Source organism: Carcharhinus amblyrhynchos, chromosome 7, assembly GCF_965287045.1.
Source record: "Carcharhinus amblyrhynchos chromosome 7, sCarAmb.v2.hapA, whole genome shotgun sequence".
Classification (NCBI taxonomy): domain Eukaryota; kingdom Metazoa; phylum Chordata; class Chondrichthyes; order Carcharhiniformes; family Carcharhinidae; genus Carcharhinus; species Carcharhinus amblyrhynchos.
In genome coordinates this window covers 32,350,575-32,372,036 of record NC_137330.1, presented here as the reverse complement: position 1 = coordinate 32,372,036, position 21,462 = coordinate 32,350,575, and positions in this window count along the sequence as shown.

The window sequence follows — 21,462 nt, the reverse complement described above, 5'->3', positions numbered from 1 at the left end:
GTAGACCAAATGTTTCCTCATATGGGGCAATCTAGAACAAGAGGTCACAGGTATAGGTTGAGAGGCGACAGGTTTAAAACTGAGATGAGGAGAAACTACCTCTTGCAGAGGGTGGTGAACTTGTGGAACTCGCTGCCCCATAGCATGGTGGAGTCTGAATCATTAAATGCTTTCCATAGAGAGATAGACATATTTCTTGTACAAAAAAGGAAAGGGGGATATAGAGCACAGGCGGGGAGGTGCATTTGAGACCAGGAAGAGATCAGCGATGATCTGGCTGAATTTGCCTACTTCTGCTCCTAATTCCTATGTTCCTATGATGTGCAAATGGAAAGGAAAGTTTTATAAATGTAGAGATTAGGGAGAATAGAAGACCAATAAATACAGAGGACAAAAGGTAAAGAAAATGCAGATAGAGATTGAAAATATGAGATTGAAGTATCATTTGATCCAGGAGCTGAGAGACAAAAGTGAGAGTATCTCAGGGACAAACTGAAGCTAAAGAGAAAGGATTGATCAGGTTGAGGCACTCGAATGAGCAAAAGATGCCGAAGTAATAGATGGACTCGCCAAATTTTGTCTTGGTGATAAAGTTATGCTGCCACCTCAGCAATTTGCACAGAAGAGGCTGTGGAAAATGTAACTAAGTAAGCCCTTTCCACTAAATGCAAAATATTACCACCTGTGAGCCAATTTTCAGTCAAAGCCAGAGTACCAATGAGATAAAAACAAATCACTGCAGGTGCTGGAATTGGAAACAAAAAACAAAAAATGCTGGATAATCTCTGCCGGCGTGACAGCATCTCTGGAGAGAGAAGACAGCCAACATTTCAAATCTGCATAACTCTTCATCAGAACTGTCAGAACAATATGATTAGTGTAAGCATGGCAGAGTTGAGAGAGACAGTGGCACACAGTGAGCAGAATGGAAAGCCGGTCATTAGTTCCCAATGAGGTGCAGTAAGAATGTCCCTCAGCACTAGTGAATGGCATGAGGAAAGCAGATAAAGTTTAATCAACACTCTTAGTTACACGCTGTCACACATTAACTTGGCAGACGTGGTTGTAAATACAGAACACTACTGAATGAAAATATATCATTCTATTTATTAAGCATGTTGGTGAAGCAAATAGCAGGAGATAAGGTGAGATTATTTTTAAGGAAGTAGTGATGAATGTCACAGGGTCATCTGCACAATACTGAGAGAGGCACAAGGGATATTTGTGAACTTGTTCTGGGGAATTTCAAGCCAGAAGAGCAGGAAGAGCAGTGAGGGGTTGGGGTAGGGAAGGAGAATATAATACGTCACTGTGACAAGCTACTGAGCAACAGCTCAAGCAAAATATAACCATCAGAGGCAAAGGTCATGGGGATAGATACTAACTTGCGCCACTGAAAGGGAATCTGATGGGAGTGGATTGGTTGCTTGTTATGCAATCTATCCAATTTTCCTTTCTATTGATGTCTGCGTTTCTAAATCTGCCCCAAAGACTAAAATTGGATATCAAGGCACAAACAAGACTTGCTGTAAAATAAACTGAAAACATATTGAGCATGAATATCTGTTTCTTTGTGAAGTGACACAACACAAGATTAGCACCACTTTGTAACAAGCTATTCAGAAGCTGTTAACATAGCCATCAAAATATCATATGCTTTTTATTTGTGTTATTCAAGTCAGGACATAGCACAGGGAAAATTAAACACAATCCCAGAAAAGTGACAATTTCAACTGTTTAATCAAGTTATGGAATCATACAATCCCTACAGTGCAGTGATGGCCATTCAGCCTGCATCAATAATCCCACTCAGGTCCTATCCCCGTAACCCCATGTATTTACCCTGATAGTCCCTCTGACATTAAGGGGCAATTTAGCATGGCCAATCCACCTAGCCCCACGTCTTTGGACTGTGGGAGAAAACCAGAGCACCCAGAGGAAACCTGCAGACACAGGGAGAAAGTGCAAGCTCCACACAGACAGTGACCCAAAGCTGGAATTGAACCCAGGTCCCTGGTGCTGTGCGGCAGCAATGCTAATCACTGTGCCACCCAAGTTGTTTGAGGTTGTGTCCATACGGCACTGATTAAGAGAAGTTAAGCAATCTAAATTTGTGAAAGTAAAAGATTTACTTGTCACAAAAAACTCTTTCTTTTCATTTGGAAAAGATTTGTGTCTTATTTTGTAATGACCAAGCGACTCAATAATATATCCACTATGACTTACTCCATTGCCTTGATGAAAAAGAAAATTAAAGATTTGCCAAAACCTTTTAAATCGGAAAATGATGCTTTATTCTTTTCTTTGCAATATACTTCTGAGTTGCACTTCATTTAATAAATGATGTTCTTGTCCTTTGCAAGTTTCATGATTTATCGAATCAACATCACACAGATATTTCCAAGAATTCTTCACTTAACTGGAAACTAACAGCAGAAAATTTAGCAACTTCTCGAAAACAGCAACTTCCATGGATGTAGCAAATCATCCCAAAGTTACAATGTAAGTATAGGCCGCTCGGGCAGAAAACATTAATTTTTCTCATAGTTCCCCAAACTCTCCAGCACTGGGGTTTTCTGTATGTGTTTTCCGGATCTGTTTGAGATTAATTGATAAAGGCAGATTACTATTGCTAGCAAACAACTCTATTATCGTTGTATCTTATGATTAAAGTGCATTTGATGGACCTTGGTCTTTTTTCACCAGGCAATTCCTGTGTTCCTATGTAGCCACTGCCTCATGTTTAATGCTGTTTCCAAATTACACTCACTCAATAACTCTCCAGTATTGTTAACTTCATCCCTGTTAACATGGAATTGTATTGAGAACAGTTTTCATCACTTGGCATCAGGTTTAGCAAAATGTATTGATTACAGTTTTGTCCTTAGCCAATTTCAGAACTTTAAAAAATAATTGTGCAGCCATAATAATTCTTAAAACAAGTGCCGTTGAATGTGAAGAAAAATTACAGCAGTATTATCTATCCGGGCTGCTTGATGTGCAATTTATCTAACAGCCATTAAAAAATGAAAATAAACTCAGGAAATTACATTAAGTAGCAAGATTAGCGCTGCATTGGCAGTGAAAAAGGTAACAATACCAAATATATGGAGCTCTATTGAATATGTTAGGACAATACACAATGAGAGAAAACCACTTTAGAATCATAGAAACCTACAGTGCAGAAGGCAGCCATTCGGCCCATCAAGTCTGCACTGACCACAATCCCACTCAGGAACCATTCCCATTTACACTAGCTAGTCCTCCTGATACTAAGGATTAATTTAGCATGGTCAATCAACCTAACCTGCACATCTTTGGAGTGTGGGAGGAAACTGGAGCATCTGGAGGAAACCCATGCAGACATGGGGAGAACGTACAAACTCCACGCAGACAGTGACCTGTGACTGGAATTGAACCCAGTTCCCTGGCGCTGTGAGGCAGCAGTACTAAGCACTGTGCCCCCACACCTCCCACAAGGTCAGTGACCTTGTAGTGGTCAATGGCCATTTTATGGAAGACAGTTCATATTTGCCTTCAGTTCCTACAGCTGAAACAGATAGGACTGTGTCTGATATCTCCTGCTTCTGTTTGAGCCTCTGACATCAGGTCATAAGGACTTATCTGAGTCAGGGGTAATAGCCCATGCCAACTTCAGGAAAAAAAAATTTTCATCAAAAGGGGAAACAGAGAAAAATTATAGAAAGGACATAGCAAAACATCAGCGAAGATTTAGTTGTAGGTTATTGTAAAAAAAAAATTTCTCCCTTGCTCCGGTGAAAAGTCTGACAATTGTAATCTTGCATCCATTTAAAGTTAATGGCATTCGGAACAGCTTTGTCAGTTATTACAAAATGTATTGCAATTAATACTGCTCACCAATCCTATTCATAAGAAAAAATAGTCAATGTAATTCAAAATTTATGGACTTTCTGACAATTCTCAAATGTGACAGAAAAAGGAGTTCGACAAATGTGATGTAGAAGCTCCTGCAGGGTTGGGGCATGGGTAAACTACTCAGGTTAGCATCAAAGCAGCTAAATGAGGAGGAAGAGCAACAGCATGAAATACCGTGAGGCTGTTAAGACAGCAGGAAGCAAGAGAAGGCACAAGAGACACTATATCACCTAGGTCAGTGGAACCAGACTCCCGTATTTGCATCTGATAGAGGAGCATTGAGTAAGGCAAGATCCTTTCTGCATGGGGGCTGTTACAAAACTCAGCAGCAGGACATGCACAACACTTTTTGTAGCTATGAACTTTTTACTTTGCATTTGGATCATTTCAGAATTCAATGCAGGACATCAGAAAGACTCACCTCAAATTCAGCAGGTGTCTGATACATGCAAGATCCCTACAATGCATTGGATAAAAGGAAATTACGGTGGATGCTGGAATGTGAAACCCAAAGAGAAAATGCTAGAAAATCTCAGTAGGTCTGGCAGCATCTGTATGGAGAGAAAAGAGCTGATGTTACGAGTCTAGATGACCCTTTGTCAAAGCTTTGAGCTGACAGTTGAATCTAGACGACCCTTTGTCAAAATTTTGACAAAGGATCACCTGGACTCATAACATCAGCTCTTTTCTCTCCTTACAACTGCTGCCAGACATGCTGAGATTCTCTTTTGGCCCTACAGTGGATTCTCTTCACTTTGCAAGTTGGCAAACAATAAGCCCAAGTTTTAGAACTTTACACAATAGCTTGTCCACCATCTACAAGGCAAGAGTCAAATGGAGCAACAATTTATACCTCATGAGAAAAAAAGTGCTGACTGGTTGGCAAGTTAATCCTGATTGTTCGAGGCATTTGATAGAAAGCATACATGTTCACACACAAGGTCCAGTCCTCTGCAGGCACAAGGATCCTGTCCAAGCATTGTGCCTTTTTGAATTAAACAAAAGCATGGGAAACAATAGTTCCTTGGTATTTTCAATAGTTCCCAATATTCTCTATGACAATGTCTTAAATGAAGAGGTTATTGGCCCATGTCAAATAGAAACCAGTAAGCAGAACAGCTTGTCAACATGTAAATATTAGTAGAATTAAATGCTTCTTTTGAGAAATTGAAGATTTGAGCTCCAACACTGGTCTTTCTCTGAACTGTAACTTTCATTGTGAACATTTCCTATTCAACTCTCCTATGCATTATTGCTAATGTTGTTAAAATGCAATTCAGCATCATTTTCAACCAATTATAGGAGCCCCTGCTATTAGCTTATTTTATGCTTTACTTGTAGCTTCTTATTCCCAGCGATAGGTTTAGAATATCAATATTGCTGTAGTCACAATCTTAGCAAATTATTATACCTTTATTGTATAGTCATCATTACTTTGTCTTTGAGTATCTGGCTAATTTCACAATTGCAAGTTTTCTTGAAATACTCTTCAATTTATTGCTTTCAGTCATATTTTTCAAGAAATACTACACTTTTAGTTTCTATGAAGCTACATCTTACCAAAACCAGGAATTTGACATGAGCAGTTCATTATGAAAGTTCTGAAAGATTATGCATTTATCACAATCGAATCTGTCTCATTCTCATGTTCATTTCATCAGATGTAGTCAAATTACCATGGATTATTAAAATTTACCTATCCATAACTTATTGTAAAGTTAGCTTTGCCTTTGATAAGTGGCATTATACTCTGTAGTTTACTTTTCTCATATTACTTCATAGTGCACTTCAAATTTAGAATAAATAATATTAATATAATCATAAATATGGATAATATTGATGTTGGCCAACAGTGCAAAATAGACAATGAAAACTGAGAGATGGAGAATGGGTAGATGATTTTGTATCACTTGTTTTATATTATTGCCAAATGTCAAAATTGCTCCTTATTCATTTGAACTCATGAGCAACGGATGCACCAACTTATCTAAATTTACTGAAATAACAGAAAGCCAAGTCAGTCAAAGTAGTAATGACTGTGCAACTATAGCCAGTACAATGATAATTTACTTGTACAGCCTGCTGTTTAAATAAATAACAATTAATTATTCTCGGATAATTGAAGACAATTTAAAATGCACAAATCTTCAATCAACATTAGGTAAAGGCCCCTTTATCTCGGTGACAGGAGAAATTATTTACCCTGGAACATCTTATCTTGGGGCTTTGGTTTAGAAGAAGATTGCCAGTTTGCAACGGGAATAATATCGGTTGGACATGGAAAGCTATATCCAAATTGATTGGCCACATAATGGCCAAGATGAGGAGATTCATTCCTTAGATATACAAGTTACCTCGAGTTGAATTGGAGATCAGTAAACAGAGGACTCTCCTGTAGCAAAAGTGGCTCACCATTGGCTGTCAGCAGGATCTTCCAGTCCTGCCAAAGTCAATGGCAATTTGGATAGCTTGCCCATCTGCCACTGCTGAGATACCTGCAGTGGGGGTCAACTTCAATGGGACCAGAAGATCCCATCAGATCCAACCCAGAGCTTTAAAAGGGCACCCAACCGTTCGCCAGCCACTTGTAGGAAATCCAGTTAACAGAATCAAATACCATTTTACCCATCTTGTGAGTGGCAGGCAAGCAACAATAGCACAAGCTGAATTGGCTTGTTGGGAAAGAGGTCAGGGTGGGAGGGTAGCCTCCAGTGAGAAGAGATGGAGGTGCCCTAACCCATTCCCCCCTACCCCCAACTCTCCACTCCCTTCCCACCGAGTTCAAAGATTGAAAATGTCTCTGTCTTGCACCCTGAGCTATCCAACCCTAACAGTCCAAAGCTGAAGGCTGAACATAAAAAGGTATTTTGTTGCGGCAGGGGTAGCTTCCTGTCCAAGACCCTACCCGTCCCATCATAAATTTGTTTCCGGGTTGGAGTGGGCAGGATCCTGTTGAGAAACCATTCAGTACGATTTCACATTGCATCCCTCCTCAAAGCCCGCCAGAGGGGGGCACAAAATTGAGGCCCAGCGTGTTATTCGGAAGTCAGGCGTACATTGTCCAAAAGCACACTACAGCAAGGATTTCCAAACTGGGTTCGCAGATCCCCAGGAGTTTCCAAAGGGCTTGCAAAAGGTCCGCAAAGCTGCTGGTCACCACATCACCGGCAAACACCAATTTGAAAGGAACAACCGACCAATTTCCAAAATAATTACAGCAATGAAATTAGCCTATGAGAGCAAGGCCTCCTGAAGCACTGGATGCTGATAGTACAAATTGGGCTTGCAAAGTCAGCCTATCTGTTCTCATAATTTAAATCCTGGGAGTCAGGCCTGAATTTTCTGCTCCCCACCAGTCCACCTGTCCCAACCTTGTAACAATTTTACAATGGGCAGGCAAGTCCCCATACAGTAAGCCCACCGTTGGCCAATCAAGGCCCTTTAGTAGTCAGGTATTGAACAGTGTAATAACGTGAGTCGGACGCTTTAGGAACTTTCAAGCGGTTATTGGATAGGCACATGGAACACACCAGAATGATAGGGAGTGGGATAGCTTGATCTTGGGTTTGGACATAGCTCAGCACAACATCAAAGGCCGAAGGGCCTGTACTGTGCTGTACTGTTCTATTTAAAGGCCATTTCCCGTCTGGTCTCACTTTTGAACGGTGGAATTACATTCACTACCTTCCAATCCATGGGGACCATTCCAGACATTAGAGAAATTGAAACACTCAAAACCAGTGTACTATCATAATCCATAAACCACCACTATCCCTGCAGTCACATCTTTTAAAACCCTATGAAATGGGTCGTCAGGTCTAGGGGTCTGTTGACTTTGGTTTCATTAATTTCTCTAGTAGTTTTGCTAGATTAATATCAATTATTTGAAATTCCTCACCCTCAATAGTACCTTGGTTCCCCATAATTTCCAAATATATTTCATGTTTTCCACTTCCAAAACAGACACAAGAAAGGAGAAATTCATCTCAGGCTGTGATACAAAACAGGAAATGTTGATTCACTCACTGTAAGTGCAGTATCTAGTAAATCTAGTTCCAAGTTCCATTGAAGTGAATAGAATTAAATATCCACAGTCGCTGATAAACGTTATCAGTGGAGCTTTTATTCCTCAAGAGAAGGGATCATCTTTGAGAATTATTTCTTCAAATGCTTGTCATTGCTTATCTTCTATTATGTCTTGTAATCTAATTGTCCAATCTACTTTAGCCTGCTCATCCCTCATATCTCAATAACCAACTTTGTTTACATTTAAAAACTATTTTGGATTTAAACAAATCATTCTCCAACTTAATATAAAATTTTATCATATTCTGACAATACTTCCCCAAGGAATCCATTAGTATTTAATCCTGTTAGATTACTAATAAATCCTGTCTCATTACACAAAAGTCAATCTAAAATAACCTGTTCCCTAGTTGGTTCCTCAACACTTTTTTCCTAGAAAAATGTCCCAAATGCATTCCATTGTCAAATTGGTTTTCCCAGTCTATGAAAACTAAATTCGCCCATAATTATTACATCACCCTTGTTATCTACTTCTCTAAGATCCTTATTTATATTCTTTGCAACACTATGGAGGTCTATAAGCAACTGCAGCCAGCATTTGATGTCCTTTATTTCTTAGCTCCATCCATGCTGATTCTACATCCTGGCTTTTAGGGCTAAGATCTTGGCCAGGATTCTCTGACCTTGACCGTAACTGGGATTTTCTAGTTCCACTGCTCTGAATGGAGTTTTGGTTGATTGCCAAATTTTCCATTCTCACTGGCAGCGGTGGAGAGGAGTACGACATTAGAGAATTCTGGCCTTTTTCTCATCTTCATCTCATTCCTCATTTAATTATCAGGGCTCCTTTCCCATTCTGCAGATCTTCCTTGAAATTCAATTACCTTGGAACATCCTCGATTAACTTGCAGCCATCAGCAGAAGTTAGTACACCCCACTTCTCCCCCAGAGATGGAAGGAATCGGGGGAGGATGTGGTGCAGAGCAAAGTGAGGGGGCATGTGATCGGGTGGAAAGTTATATCTGCCTGAGATTCATGGGAATTTCCATTCACACTTGCCAGGACCATGACAGGAGGAAGCTAAGTGTCCAACAGAGACTTAATTCCATAGGGCTTCTAGAAGATCGAGGGGTTACAACTCTTTTGCCATTGTTGAATGGAACCCACCCACCCACCCACCCGCCCGCCCCACCCCCCCCCCCCCCCCCACTCAATTCTGCCCATGTCTCAGTAATGACTATTATCTCAAACAAATTTCTCTCTATTTCGGCAATTAAGTTATCTAATTACAAATATGTTGTGCATTCACATATAGAGGCATTAGCTTTTTATTATTTTTGCCTGATGTGGCCTCAGTCAACAACGTTGTATTATCATAGCTAAACTCTCTGCCCTTCCCTCACACAATCTGCATGATTTTACACAAGTCACACTAGTCCTTACTTTTCTCTTCAGACGTAAGCCTTCCTAGCTCTTTATAAGCTTAAAGCTTTATCTGCTGACGTAGTTGTTCAATAGGCCAGAACCCATTTGGTTCACTAATGTCCTTTAGTTAAGGAAATCTGCCGTCCTTACCTGGTCCGGCCTACATGCGACTCCAGAGCCACAGCAACGTGACTGATTCTCAACTGTCCTTGGTCAACTCAGGATGGACAATAAAGGTTGGCCGGCCAGCAAAAGCGATGCGACACAAATGAATAAAAAAGGATACGGCAACAGCCTTGTTAAAGAGGTGCTTGTCTCAATAGAACATCTTTCCCCTTTCTTGCCTCCCATACCATACTTCAACCATGAAATTAAACCCCTAATCTATTCATCCCCATGCAAATAAAAATGTGGCTCAGGTAGTAATCAAGAGGGTCAAAATTCTCCAGCCATTCATGCCAATGGGATTCTTTGATCCTGTTGCAGTGAATGGAGATTTGGCTGAGTGCCAAATTCTCCTTTCTCATTTGCTACGGTGGCAAGGCATGATCAGCCAGAGAATTCCAGCCAAGATTATGACCTTGGAGATTCTGCTCTTTAATTTGTGCCATAGTTCCTTAAGATTAATCACATTCTTGGTTATTCTCATGTTGTTGGCTCCTACATGAACAACAACTGGATCTCTCCCACCTGCTCCATGTTCTTCCCTGGCCATGAGAGATGCTCCTATTTTTGATATCAGATTGGCCTTCAGGATCCAGGTTGTAGCTGCAGAGAACATTATCTATCCCCCTGATCAGACTATATCCCATCATGACCACAAACCTTTTTGCTGTGCCTACTTAAATGGCCAATGCCACGGTCAATTTGCCCATTCACCCTCTCATCCACCTTGGTAAAAAGCACTTACGCCTGTTCAACAACAGCAAAGGTTAAATCTTCACCACCAGTGAATCTGTGAGCCAATTACCTGCCCAAACATGGTCAGGTCTTTCTGTTCCTTACCATTAAATTTACTGAAGCACCACTTGACATAAGGAGTGTGACTGGCACCTGGGTCAAAATGTTTGCTTAACTTTCCCTCTCCCTGTTGCATCACAATGCACCCCCACGTCAGATTTCCCGACAGCTACAGGTGAGTTCAGTGGGAAACTCTGTTCACAAAGGGAGCACCAGAAGATCCTAGCACCTGCGAATAGTGTGCCTCCTCCTGCCACTGCAGGGGGAGGAAAATCCCACCCATTATTTTTATTTTTTTTGTAAATTAACATTTTATTTAATGAACCAACTTGGTTTATTTTTAGTCTTTTAAGAAAATTATGTATTTAACTAGTTAAATGCTCTGCTAAATTAATCATTTATTATAGGATCCTAGTTTACACCACTCCCTTAATTAGGGAGCAACCGATCTTTTACTCACCAATCAAGAACCAACCTGCTGCGCTGGGAATTGCTTATCCCAATGGAATAGACACTGCAGGAAAGTTTCATGCTCTATAAACTTGATTGAATTATCCAAGTACCTTGATTTATAGATATTGATGTTATAGTCCATTTTAGGTTTCATTTTTAATTCTCAGTTTTTCAGCAAGTAATGAAACATTGAACAAGTTGTTTAATAATTACTGCCTCAAGCTTATAATTCATTACAAGTACTTAAAGCAAAGGGGAGCACCATCTTCACCTCTCTCTCTTGTAGAACTCCTGCCTCTGACTAACACAGTGTGGGTTCGAGTCCCACTGCAGGTCTCAAGTACAAAAGAAAATCAAGGCTGATACTCCAGTGCTTATTGAGAGAGTGCTGATCTACTGGACGAGCTATCCATTGAATGAGATGTTAAGCCAAGGTGCCATCTGCGTCCTTGGAAGAAAACAATATATTGCACAGCACTATTTCAAAGAAGGACAGGGAAGTTGTCCCTGGCGTCCCGGCTAATATTTATCCCTCAATCAACATAAGAAAAAGTAGATTAGCTGATCATTGTCACACTGCTGTTGTGGGATCTTGCTGTGTGCAAATTAGTTACTGCTTTTTCAATATAGCAACAGTGACTACACTTCAAAAGTGCTTAATTAAAAGTAAGACAGGTGCTAGAGGAATGTCTTTTTATTTAGGGGATGATCTTGACGGCTCATCACTCCGACTGATTGGTGTAAAAAACCAGTAAGATCTTGAGAGGGGCAAAATGCTGGATTTGCCCCCAGTTTCTTGTCTCTTACAACTTACTGGGCCCTGGATTGCTGGCACGATCAACCTCGCGCCTGGGCTCACTTGCCTTAAGGCCTCATCGTGGAGGCCCTCACTGGCAAGAATCACATATGATCCCCGTCAATTGGGGCTTGTCATGACGGCCTTGCTGGTGAGACCAGAGAGTATTGAGGTCCCCCAAGTGTTCGGGGATGGGTGGGCAGTGCCCTTGGGCACTGTTAACTGGGCACCCGATGGTGCCAAGGGGTGGAGCCTGTGTCCTTTGAAACCAGGAATCAACGGGGGATGGGAGGGGAGGTGATGTTGGAGTGGGGAGGAAGGTGGGGGACTGACAGGTCTCTCGTTCTGTGCACAATGGCACCTTCGAGCAGCCAGCTTTCTGAGTAAAATAGACTCCGCTCACTTCCCCCATTGACGTGAATCACATTTTGCCCCTCTATTTTGCATTAGATGTTGCCAGGTATGTTCTGAGAGGTCACCTAAAAAATGGGTGCAATTCTCTCTCATTGTTATGCTCATTCGGCACTTAGAATTATTTTGGGAAACTTGCCCCATTAGTCTTTGCCCTCTCTCACCAAATTCACAGCTGCACTCCATTCACATTGTGATCCATGATTTAGCTCTGTGTACAGGAGCAGTCTGTAAGGCAGATTCACTTCAGCAGGCTGGTGGGCACTGCGTTCTGTCTCACATTGCAGCAAGTATTGGAACTGAGCACACTCTGCTCCATTCAGCATCATCACCTAATCAGGCAAGAGTTGTGTGCATATTATAAGAAGCGATTTCATCACAGGTCAAAGTTTAATTTCTTTATTGTCAAGACTTTCACAGGAGACTAAGAGAAGGGATTAGATAAACTGTGGTTTACACCTTCAACCATTGCTGTTCACTCAAATCTGGTTACCCCAGAAGAACGTGGCGCAATATTATAAAACACATGTAGGAGTTTCTGAAAATGGGTGAGACCAGATGTGAGTCCTGACTTAGCTTCCCTGCCATCCTAAATAGTGCTGGAGGAACAGATCAAAGCTGGTGACAGAGTGTTATTGCGGCAACTGGCTGAAGTCCTCCTGTTCATGACAGCAGAAGTGTGGCAGTTTTACACACATATATCAATAAGACTCATGGCTACCCATAAACATTTCAGGATGGGAAGATGGTTAAAACATTTTGTTTTAAATTGCACTTGCCAGTACGCCTCCTGCATGTCTGGCAGTCTGCACATTTCTTTTCAACATTCAGTAGCCACCACGGATACAAGTGTGGGAGTCAGGTTTAATGATAGCATCCCCCCCACCCCCCTGCCCCCATTAGTAAAATTACTTTATAGTATAAGTAGGTTGAACATATTGGATTGAATATTATGTTTGGTTCTGCAGTCATCAATTACAATCTGCCTTCTGACCTACGGGATATTGGTCAGTAACATAGAATCTCATAACTTTATATAACCCATTCAACCCATTGTGCTGACTCTTTGAAAGATTTGGGAGGCAAGTTGGCACAATGGTTAGCACTGCTGTCTCACAGTGCCAGGGGCCTGGGTCGCTCTCTGTGTGGAGCTTGCACACGCTCCTCATGTCTGCATGGGTTTCCTCCGGGTACTCTGCTTTCCTCCCATGCTCCAAAGATTTGCAGGCTAGGGAGATTGGCCATGCTAAATTGCCCCTTAGTGTCAAGGGGACTAGTAGGGCAAATATGTGGGGATAGGGCCCAGACAGGATTGTTGTTGGTGCAGATCCAATGGGCCGACTGGCTTCCTTTTTCACAGAGGGATTCTATGATTCATTCCAATTATAGTTCCCCCATTCTTTCCTCATAGCCCTACATTTTGTTTTAATTTTCAAACGTACGTCCAATTCTCTTCTGAAAGTTAAAACTGAATTTGTTTCCACCATCCTTCTGGCAATGTATCCCAGATCATAACAACTTACTGACTGAAAAAAAAATGTCCGAATCTTCCTTTTGCATCTTTTGCCTTAATCTGATCCTAAATCAATGTCTTTGTGTTGCTGACACTGCAGCCAGTGTAAATAATGAAATGAAAGATTATGAATGAAAGCAAATCTGCTGCACACCTCATTAATATTGCCCCATACATTTCCTATTCTTAGGACTTATCATAAATCATTTTTGATAAGTGAATCATAAACACTGGTTGAGAAACTTTGGATCTCACGTCACTGAGTGCTGCTGGTAATCCTGGGCATTATATTCCTCAAACCATAGCGCGTTGACAATGTCGCAAATAGTCTAATGGTGGTAAATGCAAGTGCATTTCTGAAACCTCACACACATGAGCTTACTGACCTGAAAACTTGAATCTTTAGATGAATCACCTTCTTTAAATAGACAGAATCAAGCTGAAAATCTTACCTGAACCTAACAAGGAGTGAATTTTTTTTTTGACAGCCCAATTTGACAATGCAATAAGAAATAGGAAATCAAAATAACCTGAGGATAAGATAGAACTGTTTATGATTCTGCACTGAATGGTAAATTATTGGCATTCTTTCAGTTGTGTGAGCACATATAATAATTTAAACTTATTGATATCTCTCATGGGTAATGGATCTTTGCCATTCATTAAATTTTTTTTTAAATGACATCAAAGCTAACGCAACATCCTATATTCAATAACGAAGGTCATTTAGCAATCATTTTCCAGCCCTGAAAATATTATACTTAACTCCTGTAAACCATAAAGACTTGCATTGACCACGGTTAATTTTTACTTATCCATTTATATCACAGCACGATGGAATCAAATGATACAGCACAGAAAATCTATTACACCTGTGCTGGCTGTCCTTACCTTTTCCAGTACATATCTAATTCCCTTTTGAAAGTTACTATTAAATTTACTTCCTCCACACTTTCAGGCAGTGCATTCCAGATTATAAAAACTTTGCTGCAGAATAAAGAATTCTCTTCATGTCGCTTTTAATTGTTTTGCTAATTACCTTAAATCTGTGTCTCCTGGCTACCAATGATCCTGCTGCTTGAAATCGTTTAACCTTATTTATTCAATCAAAACTGTTTATGATTCTGCACACCTCCATCAAGAATCTGCTTGACTGTCTGATCTAAGGAGAGCAACATACAGCTTCATCAAAATCCCCACATAAAATCCCTTAACCCCGATTCCAATTTAGTGAACAGGATGTGATGCAAATTAAGAGGCTCACAACAGAGTATTGAATCACCTCAAGTTTACAGAGAGTAGTAGGGGGCCAGACAGGAGTGCATTCGAATAATTAAGTCTAGAGAAAACAAGGATATGAAAGTTTCAACAGCAGATGAGCTGAGACTGAGCTATGTTAGGTGGAAATCGACGGTCTTAGTGATGCCGAGGATATGAAGTTGAAAGCTCATGTCAGAGTCCAATAAAGACATCAGTGTTGCCAATAGTCAGGATCTGATTCAGGCAGTTTCCAAGATGAGGGATGAAGTAGGTGCTTAGGGAACAGAGATTTGACCAGAGATAAAAGAAAGGATTGAATCTTATCCTCAAGGTGCGTAGGGGCAGTCGGGAAAATTTGCAACTTGGCCCAACCATCTCGGAAGAGCATACCCATCAGGCAGGAACTTAATTGCTAGTGGCTGGGAGCAAGCTGGAGCTGGGCCAGCCAACCTGGGAACAAGTGTGGTGGTAGCCATAGGGACTGCTGGGTGAGGAGATGGGATGTTTAAAAGGTGAGCACAATGGCCAAAGTTTGGCATTGCATTGAGATAAATGACCACATAATATGCTTTGATGATGGTGTTTCCAAGTTAACGGCTGGCCAAAAGACCAGGGAACTTATCAGAGAGTTGTGGTTATTTGCCAAGAGGTTCTACCAGAATGTCTTGAAAACAGTCACCTACTAACTCCTTAAACTATTTGCAATAAATGATGTCCACTATGTATTCCTGAGTTTGTGATTTTTATAATCCTGTTAAAATTTAGATAATCCTGTCAAAGCTGCGAATGCAAAAGATCATTGCTTCTTCAATTTTTCACTGTGCAAGTGAACAAGCATCCTTCCAGTAGAGTGCTTTACCTGAATTTGCCACGCAAAACACAGCTGGACAATAGTGATTAAAGTTTTCTAACTGTGCCTCAGAGCCATACTTGCCAACAATTGAATATGACCCAGTAAAGTATACAATCAGCTGTAATAACAAAGTAAGCTCACCTACTTAATAGCTTCAGGCTAAAACATCTTCAGCAAGGTAACATTGCACCCCTATATCATTCTGTTCAGGAGACCATCTCAATAAGACAGTAAAGGTGGCTGTCCCTGATTTATCACTGTTGTGTGCCAAACCCTTGGGGCTGTGATCGTCATTTATCATTAGTAAATGGTCAGGAATCACAGCTTTTACTGCAACAAAAAAGACAGTTGTTAGTGGAATCTGTTCATTTATTTTAATCCAGTATTGGATTGTGTGAGTGAGACCAGATTAGGATATGTGGGAGGAAGTCACTTTGTCATTAGTACGCTTTGGGTCCACAAGAACCTCTAGTGAAATAATTTATTCGTAATTCGTTTGCATCGTTTTAAACTGAAGCACTGTTTCGGTTACATACTGAAACTGAATTTCACTTCAACCGAAAATTGCTCTAAATTTAAATTTTATATTCTTACCCTCGTTTTTAAAAAATTCTGAATGTACTCACCATCATGTGCTTTAAATAGTTTAGAACTGGCAGAGCCCCAGGCTATCTACACATCTAAAGTTTTTATTTATGTTATGGGGTAGAAATTGGATGTGACTGCATCCAAACCTGCCTGAAAAAAAAAATCCAACTCAAAATTGTGTAAGGCCATTTTCAGATATCCCTGGTGCCTGCCAAAAACAGTCGTTAGCGCCTTAAATATGTAAGTGAGAGGCCTATTTCCTTCTGCCTAATTCATCTTACAAAGACAATTTGCACAATGTGTGGCAGCCCACTTCCATTTCTCTCCTTCTGCCTAATATTCTGTGTTCACTTCTCCTGTAATAGGGGAACGAAAGACCTGTGAGTGACTGCAAATCAGGTGCTCATTTGATGGACACACTGCATATGGTGAGCACAAGGGTGGAGCAAATGTGTCACATTGTATAATGATTTGTGCAGTGGTAGTTGGTGATAAGAAAATGTATAGGAAGTGGACAATAGGTGCTCATCAAGTTTGTGTGCGTGTGTTATATGATGGAGTACACTTGATAAGAAAGTGTGAGATGGTAAGCAGTATAGGATGTAGGTGAATGTACAATTATACTCAGCTTTCACAACCTGCTTAAGACATTAAAGTACTCGCTGCAATGAGTCCAGATACAGACCACAATGCTGCTGCTGTTAACCTCTCCTAAGGCACCTCTAACCATGCCTTTTTAGGCTACAGCAGGTTTTTTTTCTTCCTGTTACCAGGGAAGTTGATCTCCTTGCTCCCCCGTAATGCTCCCTGCGGTACATCAAATCATCTTCAAACAAGATGAGAGTCCTGGGTTCATGTTCTGCAACTGCTGTCTCAATCACTGACAACCCTTCCAACACAAAGTTCCAACTTTGAACTGGCCATTTAAACTTAAAAAAATGGGATTTCTCCATGCGGGTGTGGATCATGCACACTGTTGCATATTGAAATCACAAATCTGAAAGTCAAATAATTATTACATATACCTGTTGAAATTGCACTTTCTGGCAAAATAAAGCTTCTTTTGTGTTTTGCATTCATTATCACTCCTGCAACCTGTAACAGGTTCAGAACCTACCTGGATTATTATTTGAATGGTACACTAGTTGACACAATTGCTGAAACTCTACCGAGTGTTTTGAGAATTTATGTTTAAAAAAATGTCCTTTGGAGCCACGAGTTATAAGATTGGTCCCCTGAATTCCACAACCATGGCAATGTCCTCTCACAGCACTACCCACTCCAACCCCTCATCCAGGACATAACTTTGTCTTACCAGCAGTAATCAAATCAGCCTGATATTTATACTTCTTAAATGTAAAATTGCCGATGGAAGCACAGTGGATTTTCTGAGCTCCTAGTTCTTTTCTCTCGATTGTGTCTTGACCTCCTTGGGAAAAGTGTGTTAATTTGATTCAGGCAGCTCACGTTTGGTTGCAGGGTATGGAGAGCTCGCATGTCTTTTCCAATCCAACGTGTCCATATATCAGTATGTAATGAGGCCCAATTTCAGGTCAGCCTCGTACCTCTTACTTGGGGCACATGCTACCTATGCAGCACCAAGTCTGCGCCCAGTTTAAACTCTACCCCATTGTCACTTAAAATCTGATGCATGATTGTCTGGTGAGACGTGTAAAACTTGATATATATAGTCAATGCTGCAAAATGATCTTAGCAATGATACCACTGTACAGTTGAAATGGTATGCAAATATTTTAATTTCATGCAGGTTGAAATAGCAACCTGGATTTTTATCAGATCTGTATTGAAGTATGGAATTAAAATTGTATTTTTACTTTCCCTGGCTTTTTTCTGAACTCACTGGTAAATATTAATTGAGGTTGAATTTTCATGCTGGTTACCAAATTGAGTGGAAAGGGGGCCCACAGTTACAGACTGTGTTTGGATACCCTCTTCACTCAACACAATTTATTAAAATGTAATTTAACTTTTACAACAAAAATTCAGCAATAATATTTAAACATCCCCTCCAGTGTTGTAACAAGATAAGCCTTTGTGTACCTGTGCTGTATGGGTTCTCTATCCAATTCCTGAACTGACCATTACTCACTCATGCTCATTCAATTTAATAATTTATATCCCATCTTTGGTACTCATGAGTCATATAGTCAGTTCATGCATCAAAGGAAAAATTATATAATATGGGTCCCTACAGATTATATTCCATTAATTAAAGTCACTAGTCAGTAGGAGGCAGCTCTGGCGAGGTGCCAATCTTTGGACAGATAAAGGAAATTACAAATCTAAGGGATTCAAGCAAACAACCAGTTTCCACAGTGACATCCTCAATTTCTACTTGGCTGTAAACAACTTATATTTCTTTCAAAACTCATTTGAATTTGAGTTCAATTTGAAATTCATCTGAAACTCACAAACATATCGTGTCAGATTCTCCAACCTCGCCTGCAGCTGGGATTCTCTGGTTTGCTGCTGTGAATAAAAATTTGCCTGAGCGCCAAATTCTCCATTCTCACTTGCAATGGTAGTCAGGTGTATGAGATTAGAGAATTCCAGCTATTATTTTGAATATTCTAAGTGATAAGACTCAATTCTGATGTTGGCAATGCAGTAGTCAGTTCTTTATATCTAAGGAGATCGGATTTCATTCAAGAAGCAAATCAAATATGGGCAACCCGGAGGATCAGTGGTTAGCACTGCTACTTCATAACTCTAGGGACCCGGGTTCAAGTACAGCTGGGTGAGTTTGCACAATCTCCCTGCGTCTGTGTGGGTTTCCTTCGGGTGCCCCGGTTTCCTCCCACAATCCAAAGGTGTGCAGGTTAGGTGAACTGGCCATGCTAGTTTGCCCCTTAGTGTCCAAAGATACGCAAGTTATGGGGATTAGACAGGCAGGTGGCATTAAGGCCTGGATAAGATGACCTGTGGCACAGTTGGTGCAGATTTAATGGGCTGAATGGCCTCTTCAGCACTGCAGGGATTCTATGAAGAATTTGCCAGCATTGCAGATGAATATAATGGGAATTGTTGAAAAGGGAAACATGTGGCCAATGCTCAAGATTAATGCAAGAATGCCAAATTTAAAACTATCACGGCAATTTATGCTGTCATGATGTGGCAATGCCAGCATTGGACTTAATTTGTGCTGTAGCAGATAAGTTTACTGATTGCTTGGCAAGCCAACTGCGATTGGCTGACATGTTGTCATGAGAAAGTAACAGGGAACAGTGGAGTCCCCAGGCTCTCAGGTATTTCAAAAAAGGTGCAAAGTTGAAAATATTCCTTTTGTTTGTAGAGAATGGGTCCTTATCTATCAACGTATATCACTTCTCGCAAGTATAAATGAGTCATGCTACAGCTCGACTAATGGTCAAATTTGTTGAATTAACTGATTGAACCAAGTAGCATGTTCCTTCAGTTGTTTAGAATAGGCAGCGTTCAGATGCTACTCAATGAATCTGTACTTGTAAAGCCCAAAACAAAACATTTGCTGTTGGATTTGGTTCTTCGGTGGGCCAGTACTTTCTGAACAATCCTGAACGCACCAAACATATATGCTTCAACATGGTGTTTGGTATTTGCATTCATAACATTTCAGGTCACTTTTGGAAGCCTTATAGACCAGATAAATGTTAAACAAGTCTCATTTGGTCTCTGGATACGCCTGCAAAGATTGCGCTGCTTTCTATGTTTTAGTTCACAAAGGCAATCCTGACAGATGAGGTGCCATGTTTAGAAACATTAATGGTACTAAGGGCTTGTTCATTAACCTCAAAGAAGAAAAGCCACATCTGATGTTGTCTGCAAACAGCAACTTATATTTCACTATGACAAGCATTAACAATGAATAATTAAGTATTTAATATAATGCTCTAGTTGTGAAAAATGATAATTTCATAACTGATAATCCATTAAATCTATTCAACTTTATTATCCAGCATAAAGAGAAAGATACTTTAGTGAAATAAATGTGTTTTTAATGGCTGCAATGGGGTAGTTATGATTATTAGCGCAAGATAAGGCACACATCCTACTTGCAGAATGTTATGAAAAATTTAGGGGGAAATTCAGCTATGAACGTATTCATATTAGGTTGTGGATTGCCTCCAGTCATACTGTCTACTACCCATAATCCTCAGTAAGCAGGCCAATATAAATCACTTGACAGATTGCACCACAGGAGTGTCCTGTTCCAACATGGATAATTGATTAAGGATGAATATATCTTAGGGAATAATTAGGCATAAGAATTCTTCATCAATATTTGCTTCATGAGGAGGAAGAAGAAAGCAGAGAATCGGTCGAAAAGGTACAGCTTACCAGGATCTATTCACCCACATGACAAAAGGCTGAAGTATGATACTTTAAAACATGTCAGGCTATTACATTGATAGCGCTTCAATTTGCAGAATATAAATATTCTGTCCACTCCCAAGCAGTTATAGATGTCGCCATGCGGGACATCAACTCTGCTACTCGAGAGGCACGAAAATGCAGAGGAAGGAATGAACATTTTTCACAAGGGCTATGTTTCTGTGTGCCTAGCACTGTGTATAGCTGACCTCTGATTTGAATGCCACTTTAAGGCACTCAACAGCACAACATTTCAACAAGAGTTACATAAAGACTAAATATTATTGGCGATGCAGTCACCAGCACTCTCGCTCAATGCAGATTGTGGGCCCTGAGGAAGAAACCCAATTGGCAAAGGGCAGGCAGGCACCACGAGCATTACAGTTCCTATACCAGCCGACCCTTGGTTGCCAGAATCTCCAGGGCTTGCTTACTATGGCTGGGATAGCATTAAGGGATTGTGGAGAAATCACAAAATCCCTACAGTGCAGAAGGAGACCATTTATCCCATCGAACTTGCACTGACAACATTCCCACCTAGGCCCTATCCCAATAATCCTACATATTTAGCCTGCTTATCCACTTGACATTAAGGGGTAAGTTAGCATGGCCAGTCAACATAACCTGCACATCTTTGAGGTGTGAGAAGAAACCGCTCCAAAGAAAACTCATGCAGACGTGGGGAGAATGAGTAAACTCCACACAAGGCCAGAATTGAACCCAGGTCCTTGGCACCATAAGGCAACGGTGCTAACAACTGCCATCATGCTACACAAAGAGACGGCTTTGCAGTTGTCTCCTCAACACTGCTGTGTCTTTCTCAGCCCTTTGTGTAAGTCAGCCAGCCTTATTCTAGAAATAAGGGCCTTATCCACATGGGTGAAAACCATTTCCTAAGCTTGGGCTCCA